This window comes from Elaeis guineensis, chromosome 1 (genome assembly GCF_000442705.2).
Source record: "Elaeis guineensis isolate ETL-2024a chromosome 1, EG11, whole genome shotgun sequence".
In the NCBI taxonomy this organism is placed as follows: domain Eukaryota; kingdom Viridiplantae; phylum Streptophyta; class Magnoliopsida; order Arecales; family Arecaceae; genus Elaeis; species Elaeis guineensis.
This window is the reverse complement of record NC_025993.2, coordinates 179,422,774-179,447,524: the sequence shown is the minus strand read 5'-3', so window position 1 is coordinate 179,447,524 and position 24,751 is coordinate 179,422,774. Positions and strand designations below refer to the sequence as shown.

At 38.0% G+C, this 24,751-nt stretch overlaps 1 non-coding gene and 1 pseudogene across 1 annotated transcript; both read left to right on the top strand.

Annotated features, from left to right (window-relative positions):
- The window catches only part of LOC105040044 (subtilisin-like protease SBT1.5), a 30,710-nt pseudogene that overhangs the window by 1,792 nt on the left and 4,167 nt on the right, over nt 1–24,751 (top strand).
- On the top strand, nt 17,731–17,837 carry LOC140854952 (small nucleolar RNA R71). Its single transcript, XR_012138045.1, has one exon. It is a non-coding gene; the product is annotated as a small nucleolar RNA R71 (small nucleolar RNA).

Sequence of the window (24,751 nt, the reverse complement as noted above, 5' to 3'; positions counted from 1 at the left end):
AGTTTTGCTGGCAACAAATCCTAGTCGGAGAAGAAACTGGGAGAGACGGTGAAACCAGGCACGGGGTGCTTGTTTTAACCGATATAAAGATTTGTGGAGATGACAGACATAATCTGGATGGTCGCGGTCCTCAAACCCTGACGGTTGGGACATGTAAACTTCTTCTGTTAGGTTGCCATGTAAAAAGGTATTATGAACATCTAATTGCCGGATGGACCAACCTTGAGAGATTGCAATACTTAGAATAGACCGAATGGTGGTAGGTTTGATAACCGGACTGAATGTCTCATTGTAGTCGAGGCCAAGTTGCTGATGGAACCCTTTAGCAACTAGACGCGCTTTGTAACGCTCGAGAGACCCATCAGCTTTTCTCTTGATCCTGTACATCCATTTACACCCGACCAAATTCTTTTGATGAGATGAACGTGGAACAAGAGACCACGTACCATTGCGAATTAAAGCATTAAATTCTTCAGTCATTGCAGCACGCCACTCAGAGTGTTTAGAGGCTTGAGTAAAGCAAGTAGGTTCTATGGTGAGGATAGTGGTGGTGAGGGCGGATGGCTGGTTGGAACGGGGTCGAAGTACCATGGAATGTGTACGGATGAGTTGGGCAGGTGGGTCAGGGAAGGTTTTGTCTTGCTGAGAGCTAGTTGTAGGGGAAGGCGTAGGAAGGGAAGGTTTTGCTGATGAAGAATTGCAATAGAGGTCAGTAAGTAATCTGGTCCGAACAGGTGCAGAGTCGTTAATGCTAAAAGGGCTTGGAGTGGGATCGGTCATAGGAGAAGGTGTTGAGGCAGACCGAGAAAAGGAGGATGCAGCCGATGATGAGTTGGACAGACGATGCAAAGGAGAATGTGGAATCGGTGGAGGAATGGATGGTAGTGGGGTGGCCTCTTGTAGAGGTTGAAGTAATGTAACGCCCCAAGGTGGGGAAGAGGGAGATGATGGTGGTGGACAAGTTAATGAAGACTGAGATTGAAAAGAAAAGGTAGATTCGTCGAAGCGAACATGCCTAGCGATATATGTACGATTTATTTTTAAATCAAGACATCGATAGGCACTATGAGAGGGACTATAGCCGAGAAACATACACGGTTGAGACCGATACTCCATTTTATGTCGAGTGTAAGGACGAAGAAGAGGATAGCAAAGACACCCAAAAATTCGTAGGAAGGCATAGGATGGTGGTTTGTTGTGAATGAGTTCGAAGGGGGATACATCACTAGAGACTTTAGATGGCATCCTATTAATGAGAAAAACAGCCGTTTCAAAGGCATAGTGTCAGTATGACATGGGCACAGATCCATGAGCAAGAAGGGATAGGCCGGTTTCCGTAATATGACAGTGATGACGTTCGATAGTCCCTTGTTGGTCGTGGGTGTGAGGAGCAGCAACACGATAGGTAATGCCAATTTTATGAAAAAATTGAGGAAGAGAGCGAAATTCTTCTCCCCAATCAGTTTGGATTGATTTAATAGTACGAGAGAAATGCCGTTCAACCAAGGCTTGAAATTGTAAGAAAGTAGAGAATACATCAGATTTGCGCATTAATGGATAAAACCAAATATATTTACTTTGATCATCAATAAAAATTATGTAGTAGCGGTGTCCTAACAAAGATGGAGTAGGGGAAGGACCCCAAACATCACTATAAATAAGATCTAATGGAAACTGACTGCGACGATGGGACGGAAGTAAATGCAACTTACTAGACTTGCCTAATTGACATGAGGGACAAAGGGGACGAAGATGTGCAGACTTGCAGGGTAGATTATTGGTCTTCACCATGGAGCGAAGCAAGCGATAATGGGGATGACCCAAACGGTTGTGCCAGCCATCAAGAGTGGTGCTCTCAGCTACGTGAACAGATGCAGACAACGGAGAAGGGCTGGAATGGAGAGTGTATAATCCTCCTTTACTCGGACCGGATAACACTATGGTCTTGGTAGTTCGATCATTCACAAGAAAATGAGAGGGGTGAAATTCAAAAAAGACATTATTGTCTTTTGCAAACTGTTGTACGGAAAGTAAATTTTTAGAAATAGAAGGAATATGTAAGATGTTAGATAACTGAAAAGAAAGAGAAGAGTAGGGAGAGGAAAAAGAACTATGACCAATATGTGATATATGTAATCCTTTACCATTGCCTACATGCACCTGATCAGGACCAGTGTACTCATCATAGGAGGACATAGAATGAATGTCAGGAGTGATATGATGAGATGTTCCTGTATCTGGGTACCAAGTGAGGGCAGTAGAGAGGTGAGAGATAGGGAGAAGTAGTGGATTAGGGTGACGTGGAGATGGATTTGGATTTGGATATGGTGAATATGAGAAATTGGCATTGGGTTGTGGAGAGGAAAAGTATGGATATGGTTGCTGAGGGCGATAGAAGCAGGTGGCATTAGAGTGATTGTTACGATTGCAAAACGAACACCATTGAGAACCACGGCCACCAGGTGGACCAAAACGACCACGACCTCGACCAAACTTGCCACGTCCTCCACGACCTCGAGTAAAGCCACGGCCAATAGAGGGCCTAGGGTCATTAGAAGAATGGACAAACCGTTGAGCAGTATTGACGGTAGGATTGGTAGGAGTGGCATCAGCAACAGTTAATTTTCTAAATGCTCGCATGCTTTCATGGCTAAGTAACAGTCCATGAAGTTCAGTGTATGTCGGAGGGGTGTGTCGGTTGAGAATGCCAGGGACCGCATCTTGTAGATCATCACATAGAGCACGCAATACATGAAGATTAAATTCGGTTGGCTTGAGGGCATTACCAGAGGCAGCAAGTTTATCAGCAACAACTTTGGCACGTCAGAGCAGAGAGGTGACGGTCTCATCTGATTTTTGACGTAGATTCTGCAACTCTAGATGCAGAGACATGAGCCTGGTAGGAGATGCTGAACCAAAGGCTTCATGAAGAGTGGTCCAGCACTCAAAACTAGTCTCTTTGTCAAGAAGAAGAGGAACCAAATCTTCAGATAATGAAGCAACAAGAAGGCTTACGAGTTGGGCATCTTGTTGTTGCCAAGCAGTAGCGGCAATCGGATCGATGGGCTGTGGGTGAGAGCCATCAAGGAATCCAAACAGGTCTTGACCCTTTAAGAAGGGAGTAATTTGCTTTCTCCAGATCAAAAAATTGGATGCATTTAATTTGATAGATAGAAAATGCTGTGCCGATGGAAAGGTGAGAGGGGTCGTTGTGTTGGGTGGAGGAGGAGAAGAGGGATTGGAGGAGGTGGAGATAGATGAACTGGTGGTCATGAGAGAGCACAGAAGGAAGAAGAAGAAGAGATGCTCGTTGGAGCTTCAAGGCTCTGATACCATATAGAAGGTAATATCTTTATTGAGGATAATTTCTGATTCTTGCATTTCATTGTTCTCCAATAGGAGTATATATAGATTACAAGGTCTAGCTATTGTAGCAATTACAAGAAGAAGGAATATCTCGATTATATACTAAGTAAAGAGAAACCAAATGTAGAATAGCTAAACAAGGAGAAAGATCAAATAGGAGTGCCAGTCAAATATGAATATGCATTGATTTGCTAAATATAGAAAAGAGTCAAATAAAAGTGCAAGCCAAAAATAAAATATTGGATTGAAATGAGTGTGTGCTGATACTGGCATCCGCCCCGACCATCTGCGCCTCCCCCTTCCCCCCTCCAGCTGGAACGGCTCCTGCGACCCTGGGCCCTCGTTCCCCGCCGCCTCCTGCAACCGAAAGCTTGTAGGCGCACGCTTCTTCTATGACGGCTACATCTTCAACACGCACGCTGGCGCCGGCTCCGACGTGTTCTCTCCTATCGATTCTCAAGGCCACGGCACCCACACCGCCTCCATTGCCGCCGGCGGTGCCGCCCCCAACGCCTCCTTCCTTGGCTACACCACCGGCCTCGCTTCCGGCATTGCCCCCCGCGCCCGCATTGCCGCCTACAAGGTCTGCTGGGCCACGGGGTGCTATGTCTCCGACATCATCGCCGGGATTGACACCGCCGTCGCCGACGGGGCCCACGTAATCTCCATCTCCTTGGGCGCGGGCGTCGTCCCCCTGCACCGCAACCCAATCGCCATCAGCACCCTCGGCGCTGCCGAGCACGGCGTTTTCGGCAGCACCTCCGCCGGCAACGCCGGCCCTGGCAAGTCCACCGTCGCCAACGGCGCACTATGGGTCACCACCGTTGGGGCCGGCGCCATCGACCGGCGCTTCCCTGCGCCCCATGGTTGCTCGACCCCGCCGCGGTGAGGGGTAAAGTCGTGCTCTGCGAGCGCGGGGAGGTTTCACGTCCCAAGAAGGGATTGGCCGTGAAGAAGGCCGGCGGGTCGGGATGATCATGGCGAATGGGACCACGGACGGGGAGGGCATCATCCCGACGCCCACGTCCTCCCCGCCGTGTCTACTCGGCGAGCAGCAAAGTAAAGGCCTACATCAACGCCGACCCCTCTCCACGCGTCCGTTTTATCACCCAGGTCGAGGTCAAGCCCGCGCCCATGGTGGCCGAGTTCTCCTCGCGCGGGCCTAACTTGCAGTCCCCCGCACGTCATGAAGCCGGGCGTGATCGCGCCGGGTCTCAGCATCCTGGCGGCCTGGCCGGACGGAGTGGGCGTCACGGAAATGAAGACCGATCGGCGGCAAGCAGAGTTCAATATCATCTCCGGCACGTCGATGGCCTGCCCCCATGTCTCCGGCGCGGTGGCGCTGCTCAAGGCTGCGCACTGGGACTGGTCGCCGGCGGCCATCTGGTCTGCGCTGATCACGACAGCCTATGCCACAAGTTACATGGGCCAAAGATTTGGTGGATGAAACTTGGGGGGAAATTCGTCCTTTGGATGGGCTTTTGGGTCCGGGCATATAGACCCGGAGAAGCCGCTGCATCCCGGCCTTGTCTACGTTCTTGTTGCAGCAAATCCCCTGTTGCACTTGGCTTTGATGAATAGCGATTTGTAAAAGAAATCCTTGGATAGAAATTATATCTGGCGGGATCTTTTGATATTTAAATCAATAAAAAATAATGAACAGCAGATAGAATATTTAAAGTGGCAGAGTATCAGTCCAGAAGTGTCTTATCAATACTGTTCATGTATCTCTCTTTTATAGACGAGTAGTTGGTAACTATTTGTAACGGTTAGGCATGTAGATCCCGCTTATTCTAGAGTTATATCATCATGGGAGGAGTAGTTAGTGCCCAATGATAATCATGTATGTAGCCGTTATGCGCTTTCATGGTGGTAGTTTCCAATATGCCGATTATATGTCGGTACATATGGTATATCGACTGGTCGTCGGTTGGTTATTCTAACATACCGACTAGTCAGCGGTCATCATAGTTGACTTGATCCTTGATGAAAGTTGATCGAGAATTTTCGACTATATATCAGTATAACCGATTGATAGTCGGACGTTTCAGTTATTACACCGATTGAGAGTCGGATGACATATTGTAATCGACCTAAAATTCATTCCGTGGTGTGGCTTTGATGGTCCATTGCCCGTCGCCGACATATAGTTGGTTGGCCGACTGTGAGCCAGATTTGTCGACTATGAATTTAAAGGAGTAGGTTCAATTTCTCCAATAATTGCCCCCCACTTCCAAGTCCAAGATGGTCTGACATGTGGATTGATATGTTGGACGAAAGAAGTTGCCACATATTATCTTGAGCTTCGATTCAGCTGCATGCATTAATGATCTCTTCGAAAATCGAAAAGTTTCCAACCATTCTGTCATTTCGATGGTCGTGTGACCATCGTTAGGATGTCGATTCAAGAAGATGTTTAGGTGGCCGGACGATCTGATCGATTTAATTTTGACTAGTCGATTGCTGCCACATGTTCAGTTATTATTGGTTCTTAATTGCTTATACGGATAGAAATTGTGTGGCACAATTAGATGGTAGGTACATCGAACTGTCCAATCAATAGTCGATTTTCATATAGCCACGTGTCAAAATTCGGAGCAATCTTGATTTGAACAAATTCATCCCGACCGTTAAAAGATTCTATATATATAATGTCATTTATATTTGGATTTTTTGCTTCTTCCACTACAAGAAAACAGCTTTTTTACGATGAAATTATTTACAATGAAAATATTTTCATCGTTAATAAATCTATTTATGATGAAAAAATATTTATCATAAATAATTTATTATTTATGACTAAAATAAAATTTTATCGCAAAAAATCGCGTATCAGCGATAGAAAAAAATTTTCATTGTAAATACTCATTATTTGTGATGAAATTTTTATCGTAAATAATATGTCACTTATTTTAATTTTAAATTTTTAAATATTAGTGATGAAAATATATTTATCATCAATAATTAAGTATTTACGATGAATTTTTTTTTTGATCACCAATAAGTTTATTTGAAATACAAATATTATCATCGTTAATATTTAAAAAAAAATTAAAAAATTAAAAAATTAAAAATTATTAATTATTTATGATAAAAATTATCCATCGTAAATAATTAAATATTTACGATGAATAAAAATTTTATCATAAATATTAATTATTTACGATGAAAATATTTTTATTGTCAATATTTAAAAAATCAAAAATTAAAAAAATTAAAAATTACTTATTATTTATGATAAATTTTTTTTATCATAAATAATAATATATTTCAATGAAAAAAAATTTACGTCATCAATACCTAATTATTTACGATGAAAATATTTTCATCATCAATATTTAAAAAATTAAAAATTAAAAAAATCAAAAGTTGCTTATTATTTGTGATAAAAATTTTTCATTGCAAATAATTAAATGTTTATGATAAAAAAATTTATATCATAAATATTTAATTATTTATGATGAAAATATTTTCATTGTCAATATTTAAAATATCAAAAATTTAAAAAAAAATTATAAAATTTAAATTTTTGATTTTGTGTAAGACAACTGCATCTATTTTTTGTAGCAGCTGTATATATTTTTTATTCTTTTATATAGTAAAGAAGCAAATGTGAGTTATGATCCAGATCGAACTTTTTGTATGAAAAAATCATATGAAAGTAGATGATATTTACGGAGTAGAATGAATAGATCCTTTTGAATAAAATGTGATATATATTTTATTTACGATGTAAAATTTATTTGTTCATTGCTGTTACTGTTACTAGTGATATCAATGAATTTTTTTGATGGAGTATCTGCCTTAAGCTGCATGAAAAGTATCTCCTTTTATGCAGAAACTATATAGTTAAGCTACACATTCTAGTATGACTTCTACGATCTCGAAAGGTACCATATTTTTTGCATCGATCGATGCTCAAATATATTTCTGTAAAAATTTCAACCACGAGAAGACAAACAATACGAGCACTCATCTTCTTAGCAATGCAAAACATAAATATAAGTTTGTGCTTTACAACACAACTTGTACTATCCGCAGGTCTATTTTGATTCTGGTTAATTGCTCTTTGACGCTTACACAATTTCTCTTAAATTTCTCAAGCTCGATTCTCACATGTAATATACGAGTTTTTGGACCTCTAACTTCCTATCTCTACCATGTCCTCCAAATTTTAATCTTGATGGATTTCTCTCGTGATCTTAAAATTGCTGTGATATTCTCATACGCCGACTTGCGGAATGAGAACTCCAAGAAAAAAATGAGTTCCTTAAAGATCGAAGATCTCAAAACTACCGATCTCCCACAATATCCATTCTATTACATAAGCTGAAGAACTATTTTTATAACAATTATTAGCAATATAAATTAAACTTTTCATTGTAATTATTTTTTTTATGTAATTTTTTTGAAGAAAAAAAATTTTTTGAAGAAAAAATCATAAATTAACTATTTATATAAAACTTTTTTGATTAATAAAAAATTAATTTTTTTGATGAAATTATTTTAAAATTTTTTTTAGATCAAAAATTTTTTAGATTAAAAAAAATTAATTTTTATTTTCATCATGAATATTTTTTAATGTCATTTTTTTGTTAAATTTTTTGGATGAAAAATTTTTTTGATGAAAAAAATCTAAAATTAATTTTTTTATGAAACTGTTATTAAAAAAAAATTTTTAGACCGAAAAAAATTGAAAGAATTTTTTTTAATTATTAGCGACGCAAATCAAATTTTTATCATAAACTATTTATATAAAACTTTTTTGATTAATAATAAATTAATTTTTTCGATGAAATTATTTTAAAAAATTTTTTAGATCAAAAATTTTTTAGATTAAAAAAAATTAATTTTTATTTTCATCATGAATATTTTTTTAATGTCATTTTTTTGTTAAATTTTTTGGATGAAAAATTTTTTTGGTGAAAAAAATCTAAAATTAATTTTTTTATGAAACTATTATTGAAAAAAAAATTTTAGACTGAAAAAAATTGAAAGAATTTTTTTTTAATTATTAGCGATGCAAATCAAATTTTTATCATAAATAGTCTTTAATTTTTTTAATTTTTTTTTAAAAAAAATTATTTGTGATAAAAATTTATTTTTCATTGGCAATCATATTTTAAAAATATTATTTTAATCAATTTTTTTGAAAAAAATTATTAATAAAAAAAATTATTTGCGATGAAAAAAATTTTCATCGATAAAATCATTTTAAAAATATATTTTTTTATTTTTTTTAAAAAAATTATTAGAGAAATTTTTTTTTGTGTGATATTTATTAGCGATAAAAATTATATTTCTGTTGCTAATAACCTTATTAATGATGCATATTTTTATTTCCATCGCCAATAATTTATTTCATAAATTTTTTGGATGAAATTTTTTTTAGAGGAAAAAATTTTTTAGTGAGAAATTTTTGACAGACCTTATTGATGACAAAAATTATTTTTTCATTACAAATAAGTGTATTAGTGATGAAAATTTTCATCGTTAATAGTTGTTTATTTATTACAGATCAAATCGACGTCGCATCCCTTTCAAGCTCCCCCCCTCTCCCTCTCCCTCTCCGAGCTCTCCCCCCTCTCTTGCAGCCGGCAACCGCATCTCCATCGCCATCCGATGCGGACTTCCACCATCGTGGGGATGCACCATCGCGGGCTTCTATCATGGGCTTCCACCGTCGCTGCCTTCCACTATCGCTTCCATCGAATTTTTTGCCACCGCTGTTGCCGTCCGTCGAAGATAAGGGTGCTTCTCTCTCCCTCTTTTTAATATTTAAGAAATTTTGACTGTCGGAGGGGAAGAAAATGAAGGGAGGAGCATGGGAGGGGACCAATAGAGGGGGTGCAGGTGGGTGAGGGTGGCGGCGCCGCGGTAGTGGGGTTCGTGGGGGGTCGCAGGGGTGTCAAATGCTTCAAAGGTCTAGGAGTCTTCTTCCTTATGTCTTCATGGTCTCCAAGGCATCCCTTTATATCAGGTTAGGCTTCTCTTTCTCCTCTTCCCTTTCTAACCTTCTTTAGTTTCTTTTCCCATCATTTTTGATGGCAGTAGCAGTAGGAAGGGTAAGAAAAAGGTTAGAGTATATGAACTCCCTTAGAATAGTCGATTAGGTGATCCGATTGATGATTCTCCTTCGGGTCCAGATGTGGAAGTTTTTTCCTTATTTGGTTCCAATATTGATCAATTTCAGAAACAATATCATATTCTGAAGCAATTTCAATACTTTGTACCTGATCTGGACAGTAGGATGAGTTCTCCTACTCCAAACCAGGTGGCAATTTATGTGGAGGATCTTCAGACTGATCTTCATTTTTTGATTTCAGAGTTTGTCCAGAATTTTTTTGATTATTATGGTCTTTGTCCTACCTAATTAGCCCAGAATTTTATTCGATTAATCATCAGTTTTGCTTTATTATGCCACATGATCTTGACCAATCCTTGGCCTTCTCTTTTTCATGCTTTTCTCATTCTTCGTCCCCATCCAAAAGCCAAGAGTTGATAGTTCTTTAACTTGAGGAAAGGTCTATCCTTTATTTCTGGCCTTCCTTCATCCATCTATGGATGGAAAAATCAATTTTTTTTTGTTTCTTCTTCTCTATCTTGGGGCTTTTCTTCCTCCTGGGGAAATCTAAGGACATGTCCTAATGAATATAGTCGGGTCGAAGTCGTCGATTGAAAAGACTTTCTTTGACTGAAAGATATGAAAGTTCCTATGCAATGGGAGCTATTGACGAAGCAAGCTCTCTACGACGTCGGACTTAGTTTGATGACTTCCTTAAGTATAGTTTAATCGGTCTTTTATTTTATTTTTTATTTGGCTTCGAACTTTGTAATTGAGTTATTTTGTCTTTTGATTGCAGCTATATGACCAGTGGTGCGAGTTTCAGCGGTAGATGTCCAACATCATGCCACCAAAAAGAGAGCAGTGGCTGGTGCCGGGTCATCCCGAGCATCGAAGAATAGTTGGGTTGAGACACAGTTGGCTATAGTGAGGGAGACCGACACTCCATCTGTAGTCATTCCGAAAACTGAACCTGTCATCGCACTGTCGGCTCCGATGGTGCTTCCACCAATTGAAGCGCCGCCATTTGGAGGGAAACCAAACAAGGATGATGATGTTGTGGTCATCATACTAGCATCGGTAAGGAGAACACCGGCCATAGCATCATTTATAGGGGGTCGGGCAGAAACCATGCCCGAATCAGAATCGGCCCCTGCAGTGTCGACGGTAACTCTGGAACCCTCAATGGGGCCAACATTATCTCGGACACCCTTGATGTTCAAATCTTAAAATTTGTAAATAAAACCGCAAGCGCACGGTGTGCCGAGTAGCACGACCAGCGAGTACGGGTCGATCCCACAGAGACTTGGTTTTAAAAATGATTTTCAAATCTATGCTCAAGCGAGCTTTAACAAAAATCGAAAGTCGAAAGTTGTTTGCTAAAGACAATAAGACTAAGGATCTAGGGTTTTTGAATCCACTAGATCTAGATTAGGAAATTCTACCTAGAATTTTTCTTATTGATCCTAACGACTACTCCTCTTGTCTTTCCCAAGCATAGATTATGAAGGGACTAAGGCCCAACGATAACCCATCAAGATTCTTTACAGGGGAGTAGTAACTAGGATCCCTTAGGGTTTTCTCCTCCTATGCACTGAATCAAGCATGAACTATGAAGGGACTCTGACCCAACTGTAGTTCATCAAAAATTCTTGGCAAAAGAGGAAGAAAAAGAAACCCTAAGAAAAAGAAAGAACCCTATGTAAAATCTCTACTCATGATCTAGCTTCATCGCAAACCCTAGAAGGGATGCTTAGCTAGACATGATCTAAATCTACTTGCAAAATTTAAATACAGAAAAATAAACTACCCTAATTTCATAAATTAAACTATCCTAATAAATTTAAACTGCATAATTTAAACTAACCTAATTGCATAAAATTAAATTGCATAAATTAAACTATCCTAATTGCAAGAAAAATAAATTGCATAATGTAAAGAGATGAAATTGCATAAAAATAAGATTTTATATATAAAAAAAATTTATTACAAAAACCTCAAAGCTCGAGGCTTAAAAAGAGAGCTAAAAAACCCCACTATCTAGGGTTACAAGCTTGATCAGAAGGAAGAATACATAAAACAAGGGCCTTTGGGGACTTTTTATAGGTATTTGGGGGTTATAAGGTTTTCAAAACTTCCGATGTGGGACTAAGAGGTTTTAGGGGGTTTATGGTGCGCCGATGGGTCCATGGTCCATGCGCCTGTTGCTGTGGACCAGGCGGCTAACCAGATCACCAAATCAGTTGATTTTTGACCAATTTTGATCTGATTTGACTCGGGTTTGACCCAATTGAGTCTTCTTTCTTCATTCTTCAATTCCTGGGTCAATTTAACTCCGTTTTGCATAAAATTTGCGCCGTTGGAATCCTCTTTCCTTGTTCTTTCTATTGATGATCTCTTCTTCTGCAAAATATAATAACAAGTATCAATTTCTTAATAAAGTTAGATAATTTAGATATTAATTGATACTTTTTATGTCAATTTGTGACATAAATCACACCCCCCAACTTAATCATTGCTAGTCCCTTAGCAATGTACCAAAATAAGATCATATTCCAAAAAGATCCTTCCTTTGCAAATTAATTTAAGATCGAAATTCAAGAAGTTTTCTAGTATTACTAAGTAATGAGCTTCGAATTAGAATCGGTAGTCAGTCTACTTAGAAGCTTTCTTAGAGTACACTTAAAGTTTTATAGCACTTGTGTGAGTGATAACTAACTTAGTATTTCAGTATTAACTTGTACAGGCCAATTGTATCATTTTTCATAACTTAGTTCGATTAATTTTCTATACACCCCAGATTAAACAAAGAACTAAGGTAGCTTTCACACTGTTTTTTTTTTTTTTTTTTTTTTTTTTTTTTTTTTTGCTGAGCATCCTGGCCTTCCCACCACCGTTTGATGCGAATCTCAACACTTGACTTAGGTGAAGAGATCCGGTTACTAGGCTTAGGGCAATCCACATTTACTCTGTGTTTTGCATTTTATTTCAGGCAGGTAGCTCTTTCCTTAAATTCAAATTTCTTCAATTGGGGTGTAGAAAAAATTATCTAATTTAAATAATACTCAAATCCTTAATTGGCCTTACAATTAACACCTACTTTACCTTGTTAGTGTGCATGTGCAATTGGAAGTGCTAATAGTCTTTAAATGACCTAAGCCACCAAGAGTCTAACCAGCTAATCTTCTCCGTGACTCACTACATTAGCAAATACTTTCTAACTTACTCTTATTTCTTTTATAGATTAATTTATTTCATATATATATATATATATATATATTTATTATTATTATTATTTTTTTTTAACATAATATATTAAATGCAAGAAATAACTCATAGTGGAAGGAAAAGGAAATGATAACACCTGATTTTGTTCAAGCTCTCCCCTCAACTTGACCGACATTGTCCCCAATGGAGTTTATCTAATTTATTTGTCCTAAGCAAACTGAAAACAAAGAAAGCATTAGAAATTAAATAAGCTGGGTTGCCTCCCAGAAGCGCTAAGTTTTATGTCTTCAGCCAGACCAAACCTCGAAGCAACTTAATCAGAATAAGTTGGTTCATAAAGAACCATGGCATCTTCAACAGTCTTGACAGGTAATTCCAAGAATGGTTTTAATCGTTGACCATTAACTTTAAAGATAACACCATTACTTGGGTTTTCAATCTCAACAGCTCCGTGTGAAAAAACTTCCTTTACTAAAAATGGTCCTGTCCATCTAGACCTAAGCTTTCCTGGAAACAGATGTAATCTAGAGTTATATAAGAGCACCTTTTGTCCGATATTGAAAGTTTTTCTTATAATTGATTGATCATGAAATGCTTTGGTTCGTTCCTTGTATATCCTTGCATTTTCATAGGCTTCATTTCTAAGTTCTTCTAATTCATTCAATTGAAGCTTCCTATGGTTTCCAGCATCGTTCAAATTTGTATTTAGTTGTTTGATGGCCCACATGGCTTTGTGTTCTATCTCAATAGGCAAGTGACATGGTTTACCAAACACAATCCTATAAGGAGACATTCCTAGATTGGTCTTAAAAGCGGTTCGGTATGCCCAAAGTGCATCAATTAATTTTAAAGACCAATCCTTTCTATTGGCATTAACAGTTTTTTCCAGGATCTGTTTGATTTGTCGGTTTGACACTTCAACTTGCCCACTAGTTTGAGGATGATATGGTGTGGCCAATTTGTGGGTGACATTATACTTTTTCATCAATGTTGCAAAAGGTCGGTTACAAAAATGGGTTCCCCGATCACTAATGATTGCCTTAGAAATACCGAAACGGGAGAGAATATTTTCTTTAAGAAACTTAATGACCATTTTGCTATCGGGTGTTCTACATGCAATTGCTTCTACCCATTTTGAAACATAATCAACTGCTACTAGAATATATTCATTTCCAAAGGAATTTGGAAATGGTCCCATGAAATCGATCCCCCAAACATCAAAAACTTCAACTACCAAGATTGGGTTGAGTGGCATCATGTGTCGCTTGGTGATTCGGCCCATTTTCTGACATTGAGCACAATTTTTACAATATTCGTGAGCATCCTTAAACAAATTGGGCCAATAAAAATCACATTGGAGAACCTTAGCAGCAGTTTTCTTAGACGCGAAGTGACCCCCACATGCTTGATCATGACAAAAAGATAAAATATTCATGACTTCATTATCTGGGATACACCTTCTAATAATTTGATCAGGACATTGTTTAAAAAGATAAGGATCATCCCAAATGAAATACTTCACTTGGGCAAAGAATTTATATTTATCCTGCTTAGTCCAATGAGAAGGTATCTTGCCTATGGCTAAATAATTTACAATATCAGCAAACCAAGGTTCAGTAGACAAAGACATGAGTTGCTCATCTGGGAAAGATTCATTGATGGGTGGTTCACTAGATGGTGCAACTGGAATTCGGGACAAATGATCTGCTACAACGTTCTCAGTGCCTTTCTTGTCCCTAATTTCTAGGTCAAATTCTTGAAGGAGCAAAATCCATCTGATTAAACGTGCCTTGGCATCCTTCTTTGCTAGGAGATGTCTAATGGCTGAGTGATCGGTGTAAACAATGGTGTGGGTCCCAACCAAATAAGATCTAAATTTCTCTAAAGCAAAGACAACGGCAAGGAACTCCTTCTCAGTTGTGGTGTAGTTAAGCTGCGCATCATTTAAGGTTTTACTTGCATAATATATCACTCTAGGCAGCTTATTTATTCGTTGACCTAAGATTGCGCCCACAACATGATCGGACGCATCACACATTAATTCAAATGGTTCAGACCAGACAGGAGGATGAATGATTGGAGCTGATACAAGTGCATTTTTTAGAAATTCAAAGGATTCCAAGCACTCATGAGTAAATTCAAATTTAGTATCCTTTGCCAAAAGATTAGTCAGTGGACATGCTACTTTGCTAAAGTTGGCAATAAACCTTCTATAGAATCCAGCATGACCTAAAAATGAACGTATTTCTTTCACAGATTTAGGTGGTGGAAGACTTGCAATTAGATCTATTTTGGCCTTGTCCACTTCAATCCCCTTTTTAGAAATGACATGGCCAAGAACTATTCCCTGTTTGACCATAAACTGACATTTTTCCCAGTTGAGAACTAGGTGCTTCTCCTTACATCGTTCTAGAACTAATTGCAGGTGATTCAGACACTCGGAGAAGGTTAGACCAAAAACAGAAAAGTCATCCATAAAAATTTCTAGAAATCGTTCTATCATATCTGAAAATATGCTGATCATGCATCTCTGAAAGGTTGCCGGTGCATTACATAGTCCAAAGGGCATTCGTCTATAGGCAAAAGTACCAAATGGACAGGTGAATGTAGTCTTTTCTTGATCTTCAGCGGCTATGGGGATCTGGTTGTAACCGGAGTATCCATCAAGAAAACAGTAAAACTCTTGTCCGGCTAGTCTTTCCAACATTTGATCAATAAATGGCAAAGGAAAGTGATCTTTCCTTGTCGCAGCATTCAACTTTCTATAGTCTATACAGACCCTCCATCCCGTTTGGGTCCTAGTTGGGATAAGTTCGTTTGCATCATTTTGGACCACTGTTACCCCAGATTTCTTGGGTACTACTTGAACTGGGCTTACCCAAGAGCTATCAGAAATAGGATAAATTATTCCACTATCTAGGAGTTTCAGAATCTCCTTTTTAACTACATCCTTCATAACTGGATTAAGCCTTCTTTGGGCTTCTCTTGTTGGTTTAGCCTCTTCCTCTAAGTATATTCTATGTTGAACTATAGAAGGGCTTATTCCTTTGATATCTGCTATGGTCCAACCTATTGCCTCTTGATTTGCTTTTAGAACTGACAATAACTCCTCCTCTTGCTTGGGATCTAGGTCTGATGCAATAATTACAGGCAAAGTTTCTTTGGGTCCTAGATATGCATACTTGAGATGTTCTGGGAGGGGCTTCAGTTCTAAAATGGGTGCTTCCTCTATCGATGGTTTAGGTGATGAGTTCACCATCTCAATGATTGGTTCAGTAGGAAGTGTCGATTCCTGATTAATCTGATTTTCTTTAAGTATTTCATTGACATCCTCAGACTCATGGATTAACCAGGGGTTAGACTCTAGGTCGACTTCATCATCACTAATGTCAATAGATTCATAAATACCATCTTGGACTACATTGACATCAGCATGAGAAGAGGATTCCTATTCTAAGTTAAAAACATTAAGCTCAATGGTCATATTCCCAAAGGATAACTTCATTAGACCATTTCGACAATTGATTTCAGCATTGGCCGTAGCTAAGAATGGTCTTCCTAAAATGACAGGTATATGTCCTTTAGGATTCGCAACTGGCTCAGTCTCTAAAACAATAAAATCTACAGGAAAAATGAAATTTTCAACCTTTATCAGAACATCCTCGACCATTCCCTTAGGGATCCTGAGAGATCTATCGGCTAACTGTAATGTGATCCCAGTAGGTTGAAGTTTTTCTAATCCTAGTTGTTCATACACCGAATATGGAAGGATATTCACACTAGCTCCTAGATCTAGCAAGGCCTTTTTTATATTGGTTTCTCCAATAACACAAGAAATTGTTGGAGCTCCAGGGTCCTTATATTTAATTGGCACATGGCTAGATAGGTATGAACTGACACTTGCAGCCAAAAATGCTTTCTTTGGTACATTAGTGGTCCTTTTCCTAGTGCAGAGATCTTTTAAAAATTTGGCATAAGTTGGAACCTGATGGATTATATCTAAAAGAGGAATATTAACTTGGACTTGTTTAAATACCTCTAAAATTTTGTCTAAATGTTCAGATTTATTGGATTTCAGTCTGTTTGGAAAAGGAGCTCTAGGACTTTTAAGTACTGGACTAGGTGAATTTTCAGTTTCTGGTGCTTGAGGTTGAAAGGTAGTAGTTTTAGAAGGTGACTCGGCAGATGAGTCATCTATATCATCAAGTGCAACTACCTTATTGTCTATTTGTTTTCCTGATCTTAAGGTATGAATGGCATTTATACCATTAACTTGGTTTCCTTGTTGGGGTCGTGGACCATTTTGGTTCCTAGGATTTGGCTCATGTTGGCTAGGTAACCTACCATGTTCTCGTTCACTAATGGTCGAAGCCAGCTGACTTACTTGCATTTCCAGACGGGCTATAGCTTGGGTGTTATTATTTATGAGTTGACCCGTGGTTTGCATAAAGCTGGTATGTGTCTTCATCATGGCTTCTAGGCTTTTCTCTAAAGAGGTAATTTTCTTGTCATTATCATGGAAGCCTGGCGGGTTGTTCATTACTGGGTTGGACCTTAGATTTTGCTGATTGAAATTTGGATTGCCTACATTAGGATTCTGGGACCATGAGAAATTCGGGTGATTCCTCCAACCTGGGTTATATGTGGGTGCATAAGGATTGTTCAATGGTCCTTGATAGGTGGCATTCACCTGTGCACACTCATTCGAGTAGGAACATTCTTCTAAGACATGGTCTGGTGCATTGCACCCTTTACACATGGGTGCAGATATTTGATTTACATTGGCTGGTCTCTGTAATTCTAAGGCTTCCAATCTACGTGTTAAGGTTGCAATCTTGGCCTCTGATGCTAGGGTTGGTTGAATTTGATGCATTCCTCCTCTTGAAGGTGTAGCTTTATCAGGTTCCCTAGTTGTTTCCCACTGTAAATTTTTCTCGGCTAGGTCTTCTAAGAATTGCCAAGCTTCAGTAGTTTCTTTGTCCATAAATTGGCCTTGGCACATGGACTCTAGCATGGTTCTTGAGTTTGAATCTAACCCCTCATAGATGATCTGGCATAGTCTCCAAGTTTCTATTCCATGGTGTGGGCATTGGGTCAAAAGTTTCTTGAAACGATCAAAGTACTTCCAAAATGATTCACCAGCTAGTTGGTAAAATTGATTTATTTCATTCCTAATCCTAGCTGTTTTATGATGGGGAAAATACTTTTTTAAAAATGTTCTCACAAAGCCCTCCCAGGTAGTGACAGAATAGTTTGGCAGACTATAAAGCCACTTCTTAGCATTGTCCTTAAGGGCAAAGTTGATTAATCTAAGTTTGACCTCATCCTCTGTTAATTGCAGTTTCATGGTTGCACATACCTCCTCAAATTCTCTAATAAATATATAAGCATCCTCTAATCCTGTGAATTTTGGAAGCATATTTATGATTTGAGGTTTGATTTCAAAATTGTTTGCTGTGGGTTGTGGCAACCTGATACAAGATGGTTGGATGGAGCCAACTGGATAACACAAATCCTTAAGGGTCATGGGTTGGATTGGTTCAGCCATTGGAACAACAGGAATTGACTCAATTCTAACTAGATGACCCGACACTCTTCTCCACACACGAGGTGTATGGTTCTCGATGTTTATACAATTTTTTTTTTTTTTTTTTTTTAATAAAATTTTTATGTATAAGGAAAAGAAAGAAAAGAGAAAAAGTTCTAAAGAGAAGATCCTAAGGAGTCCTAAATCTAAAGAAAAGTAACCAAATTAATTTAAATTTTAAATTTTTTTTTTTTCAAACAAGTGAATCAATAAATTAAACTCAATCTATCCTAGGGTTAACCTAAATCTAGACAGCTCCTAACTGTTCCAAGATGACCCTTCAAACCTTCCAAGTGGAGATTGATCAACTAGTTAGCCAGGTAAGTATAAGAGGTGGGAGGTTCACTCATCGTTGCCTTTCTAGACACCAAACGAGTTGGCCAGGCTAGCAACTGAACCAATTTAACAAACCACCCTCAGGGACTTGCCTAGACACCAACTAATCAAACAACTCAAACTTGGTAGAACTCTTAGGGTTTCTTGTCCTATTGAGCTCGAATTCCTTAAGGTTGACGTCTAATTGATTTTAAGATTAAAAGTCTAGGTAATGCAATATGATGGAGATGGTTTTTGGGCTAAGGAAGGGTAATAAAATCCCCACCTTATCTTGTTAATGGGTTGATGCCCTTAGATTAATTATGAAAATGCAAATACAAATAAACAAGATGACCAAGAATGTAAAAGATTTTAATTTAGAATTTTTTTTTTAATTTTGATATTTTACTTCACGATTATGAAATGTCTTTTGTTTTGTTTTATATATATATTTTTTTTTGTGATTAAGTAAATTCAAATGATTAGGTCTAAAAGCAAAAGTAATTAACTAAAAATAATAAAAGAGAAATTAGAAGTGTACCTGAGTTTTCCAGCAATCACCAACTAAATATAGAAACCTAAAGAAAAAAAAAAAAAGAGTTATAACGCACGAAGAACAAATATTTGAAAATAATTTAAAACGCCAAATCCCCGGCAACGGCGCCAAAAACTTGATGTTCAAATCTTAAAATTTGTAAATAAAACCGCAAGCGCACGGTGTGCCGAGTAGCACGACCAGCGAGTACGGATCGATCCCACAGAGACTTGGTTTTAAAAATGATTTTCAAATCTATGCTCAAGCGAGCTTTAACAAAAATCGAAAGTCGAAAGTTGTTTGCTAAAGACAATAAGACTAAGGATCTAGGGTTTTTGAATCCACTAGATCTAGATTAGGAAATTCTACCTAGAATTTTTCTTATTGATCCTAACGACTACTCCTCTTGTCTTTCCCAAGCATAGATTATGAAGGGACTAAGGCCCAACGATAACCCATCAAGATTCTTTACAGGGGAGTAGTAACTAGGATCCCTTAGGGTTTTCTCCTCCTATGCACTGAATCAAGCATGAACTATGAAGGGACTCTGACCCAACTGTAGTTCATTAAAAATTCTTGGCAAAAGAGGAAGAAAAAGAAACCCTAAGAAAAAGAAAGAACCCTATGTAAAATCTCTACTCATGATCTAGCTTCATCGCAAACCCTAGAAGGGATGCTTAGCTAGACATGATCTAAATCTACTTGCAAAATTTAAATACAGAAAAATAAACTACCCTAATTTCATAAATTAAACTATCCTAATAAATTTAAACTGCATAATTTAAACTAACCTAATTGCATAAAATTAAATTGCATAAATTAAACTATCCTAATTGCAAGAAAAATAAATTGCATAATGTAAAGAGATGAAATTGCATAAAAATAAGATTTTATATATAAAAAAAATTTATTACAAAAACCTCAAAGCTCGAGGCTTAAAAAGAGAGCTAAAAAACCCCACTATCTAGGGTTACAAGCTTGATCAGAAGGAAGAATACATAAAACAAGGACCTTTGGGGGCTTTTTATAGGCATTTGGGGGTTATAAGGTTTTCAAAACTTCCGATGTGGGACTAAGAGGTTTTAGGGGGTTTATGGTGCGCCGATGGGTCCATGGTCCATGCGCCTGTTGCTGTGGACCAGGCGGCTAACCAGATCACCAAATCAGTTGATTTTTGACCAATTTTGATCTGATTTGACTCGGGTTTGACCCAATTGAGTCTTCTTTCTTCATTCTTCAATTCCTGGGTCAATTTAACTCCGTTTTGCATAAAATTTGCGTCGTTGGAATCCTCTTTCCTTATTCTTTCTATTGATGATCTCTTCTTCTGCAAAATATAATAACAAGTATCAATTTCTTAATAAAGTTAGATAATTTAGATATTAATTGATACTTTTTATGTCAATTTGTGACATAAATCAACCCTCAACATCCGAAATGAATGGTGGCCTCAAGCGAGTGACCACCCACTGGAGAGAGGGGAAAGACACCACCTATCTCAACCGATGATGGGTCATCGACGGGTTTCACAGTACTTTTTGATGTTCGGATCCCCACAAGTGAGTCTGCCTTAACGAATTCTAAATTGGCCAAGGGACTTATTGAAGCTACACTTCTTCCGATTGACTGGGAGAGCAGGAATGATCGAACAGTGACTGCATTTTTTTTAATCTTTTTATTCGATGATGCTCAGCATAAGTCGATACCTTTTTTTTTTGTCTGCTTGATCTGGCTTGTCTTCCTTTATTTTCGACCGACACATGACATGCAGGCATTGGAGAGCGGATACCGAAAAATTGCTGACTTTCACCAAATGTAGATGGATAAAGTTACGGCCACCAATGCCGAGAAAGCTACGGCCATTGAATGTCTCCATGTGACGACTGAGCGAGAGGAGAAATATCAAAAGGAGAACTCTCACATGAAGGTGGAACTAGAGTCAGTAAGAACCGAGTTAGAGTCGGCAAGGAGCGAGTCGCAGTCAGTCTGTGCCAAGTTGGAATCGACACAGTAGACCGTCAAGTCCTAGGAGTCTTGGATTAAAAAGAAGAAGCATGAAGTTAATCGGCTCCAGAAAAAATGTGACGGCTGCACCAAAGAATTGGAGGAAGAAAGGAAGAAGTTTCGGGTCACTGAGGTACGGTTGGCACTGGCCGATGCAAAGTCTGCATCCGCTAAGGAGGAAGCACAATCGGCCAAGAATGCTTTCAGTCGAGTGCGGGAGCAAGCCATTGAGGATTATAAAGAATCTGAAGACTTCAAAAATAAAATCCTCGAAGATGGTAGGGACATAGTCAGAAATTATATCCGAACTTGGACCGAAGCAATATCATCGTCCCTACTCTTGAAGAAGAAGAAATTGCTAAAGGGGCAGCTTCAACTGCATCAGAGTTTGCTCTGGTTGCCAAGGAAGTCATACTTGAGTCGGTCAAAGTAGAGTCAGCTACTGTCGAAGGTCATAAAATCAGAGCTGCAGTGGCTACCGACACAGTTGATGAAGAAATCGATTGTTGATCGGTATGGATATTTTTTTTTCTTTTTTGTAATCAGACAATTGTCCAACTTATTTTTTGTAATCGAACTTTGGATCCAATTTTGTAATCCTTTACTGATGAATAAAAAGAAAAAATTTTCAAATATTAAAAATTTTCTAAGTATAGAACTTCTTGTATGTCACCTTTTTTGAACGTGATGTTCATTATTACTGATATAGTTGAATATCAGTCGAATAACCGAATGCCAATCAAACAGCCGAATATCAGTCGGAGTGCTGAATGACGATCGATAATTAAAATTGTAGAATTTGCCTATTAGCTAGATACTAGCCAACTAAACTTTGGGCATGAATTTTCTTAAATGTAGTCGGGTGTCAATCGACTAAACTTTAGGCATAGATTTTTTTAAGTATTTGATAGACGGAGATTAGTCGAATATCTTTTGACTGACCGAAGTCGAGTCGATTTATTATTTCATTAAATCATGGTTGAATCGGCATACTATTCCTCTTAGCTGTAGCTAAGTCAACATGTGTAGTCATTTGACTTGAGTCGATATTCACAGTCGTCCGATTGAAATTGGGTCGGTATGCATTAGCCAATTATCCATCTGTCTGATATCACTTTTATAGATAGTCGAATATCGAAGAAAAATCAGAATCCGATCTTTCCATTTCAAGTATGTTGTACATGTGAGCAACTTTAATGATAATACATTTTCAGATTATCGATATTCTAAGTCTGAGGAATAGTCATTCCATCGAGAGTCTCTAATTGGTATGCATATGGATGGAGTGTCTCAATCACCCTATAGGATCTTTTTCAGTTTGAAGATAATTTTTTTTGATCCAAAAATTTTGAAATTTTTACTTTCCTCGAGATCAAGTCTCTTGGATGGAAGACCTTCAGTTTGACCTTTACGTTATAATATTGGACTATTCTTTGTCAGTATGTGGCCATCCGAATTTGAGCTTACTGTTGAGTTTTTGGGAGTAAGTCTAAGTTGGCTCTTCGACATTCAGAGTTACTTGGCTCTGTATACTATTCGATTCTTATTGATGGCAATTCGATCTCCACTGAAATCACTGCTTTCGTTTCATAGGCTAAGTTGAATGGCGAGTCTTTCGTTGGGATGCAAGGAGTTGTTTGATATTCTTATAAAAATTGGATATAATTTTTTCACCCAAAGGTCTTTGGCTTAATTCAGTTTGGTCTTGAGATCATGTAGAATCGTTTGGTTTGTCACCTCCATCTCACCATGGTTTGTGTGTAATGTGAAGCTTTGCACAAAATTTTTTAAAATTCTGATTGTCAAATTATCGACTATTGTCAGTGATGATGATGTATGACAATCCGAATCTGCATATGATTGACTTCTGAATGAAGTCTTCCATCTTGCTTTCAGTGATTTGCGTCAGGAGTTTGGCTTCCACCTATTTGGTGAAGTAATCTATGGCGACCATCAAAAATTTTTTCTGACTAGACGTCGGAGGAAAGAGATCGAGTATGTCGATCCTTCATTGCATGAATGGCCATGGTGCAACGATCGATGTCAACTGGCTAGTCGGTTGGTGTTGTATGTTGGCATATTTCTAATATGGTTCATACCTCCGAATAAGCTCAGTTGCGTCTTTCTTTATGGTGGGCTAGAAATATCCCTGTCGTAGAACTTTATAAGCCAACGATTTGCCCCCCAAGTGATTTTCACAAATTCTTTCATGGACTTCTCAGAGAGCATGGTCGGCATCTGCAGGCCTCAAGCATTTCCATAGTAGAAGGGAGAATGACCTCTTGTTGAGTTGTTCATTTATCAAGACATATTGCGAGACCATCCATCTTAGTCGTTTAGCCTCCGAAGGATCTCCGGATAAAGTTTCATCAGTCAAATATTGAATGATCGGATCCATCAAACTTAGTTCATCATTTATTTGTAGCACTTAATTGATCTTGTCGATACTCGACTGTTCGAAATATTCGATGAACGTTCGGTCGAGTAAGTTGGATGAAGTAGTTGTGAGTCAAAAAAATGCATTAGTCCGAGCATTCTTCATTCTCAAAATGTGAGAGATCTCAAAATATTTGAAGGCTGGTGTGAGATCTTTCATCTTCTAAAGGTACTTCATTATTATCAGATCTCGAGCTTTAAACTCACCCTTGACTTATCCAGTGATCAGCTATGAATCGATGAAGACCTTGAAGTTCTTTATGTCGAGCTCTTTCGCAATTTTTAAGCCATCTAAGAGGGCTACATATTCGGCTTGATTATTTGATGCTTTGAAATTAAATCAAAGGACATATTTGGTCACAATCCCTTCGAAATTGGTGAGGATGAGGCCAGCTCTGTTCCTTTGAGTATTGGATGCTCCATTAACATATAGCACCCATACTGATGTAAATTCAACCTTAAAACTCTCAATTTGTTTCAACTTATTGTCAAGTTTGTCCTCAGATTTATCATTGGACACAGTGCACTCGATGATAAAGTCGTCTCAAACTTATACCTTCATTGATGGTCATGGATAATATTGAATATCAAACTCACTGAATTTAATTGCCCACTTCACCATTAGACCAGAGGTATCCGATTAGTATAGAATCATCTTCAAGGACTAGTCTATCAAGATGACTATTGAATGTGCCTGAAAGTATGATCGAAGTCATTGCACTGATATAATTAAAGCATAGATCATCTTCTCTGCTCTTGAATATCATGTCTCGACATTGTGGAGTATCTTACTGATATAATAAATTGACCGTTGGATTTGATTTTTATCCTCTTGGACAAGCACCGAACTGACCACCTCTGCGGAAGTCGTCAAGTAGAGATATAATGTTTCTTCCATCTTCAATTTTATGAGTAGTGGGGGAGATGTTAGATATTTTTTTAGATCTTCGAAGGACTATCGATATTTATCTGATCATGAAAAATTTTTCATTTGTCATAAGGTCTTGAAGAAGGACAGACATCTTTCTGCTGACTTCGAGATGAATCGACTAAGTGTGGCGATCCTCCATTGAGTTGTTGTATCTTTTTCTCGGAGCTGGAATGCTTTATATCGATAATGACCTTTATCTTCTTTGAATTAGTCTCTATTCTTTGTTGCGATATAAGAAATCCAAAAAAATTTTCGACAGTCACTCTAAATGCACACTTGATCGAA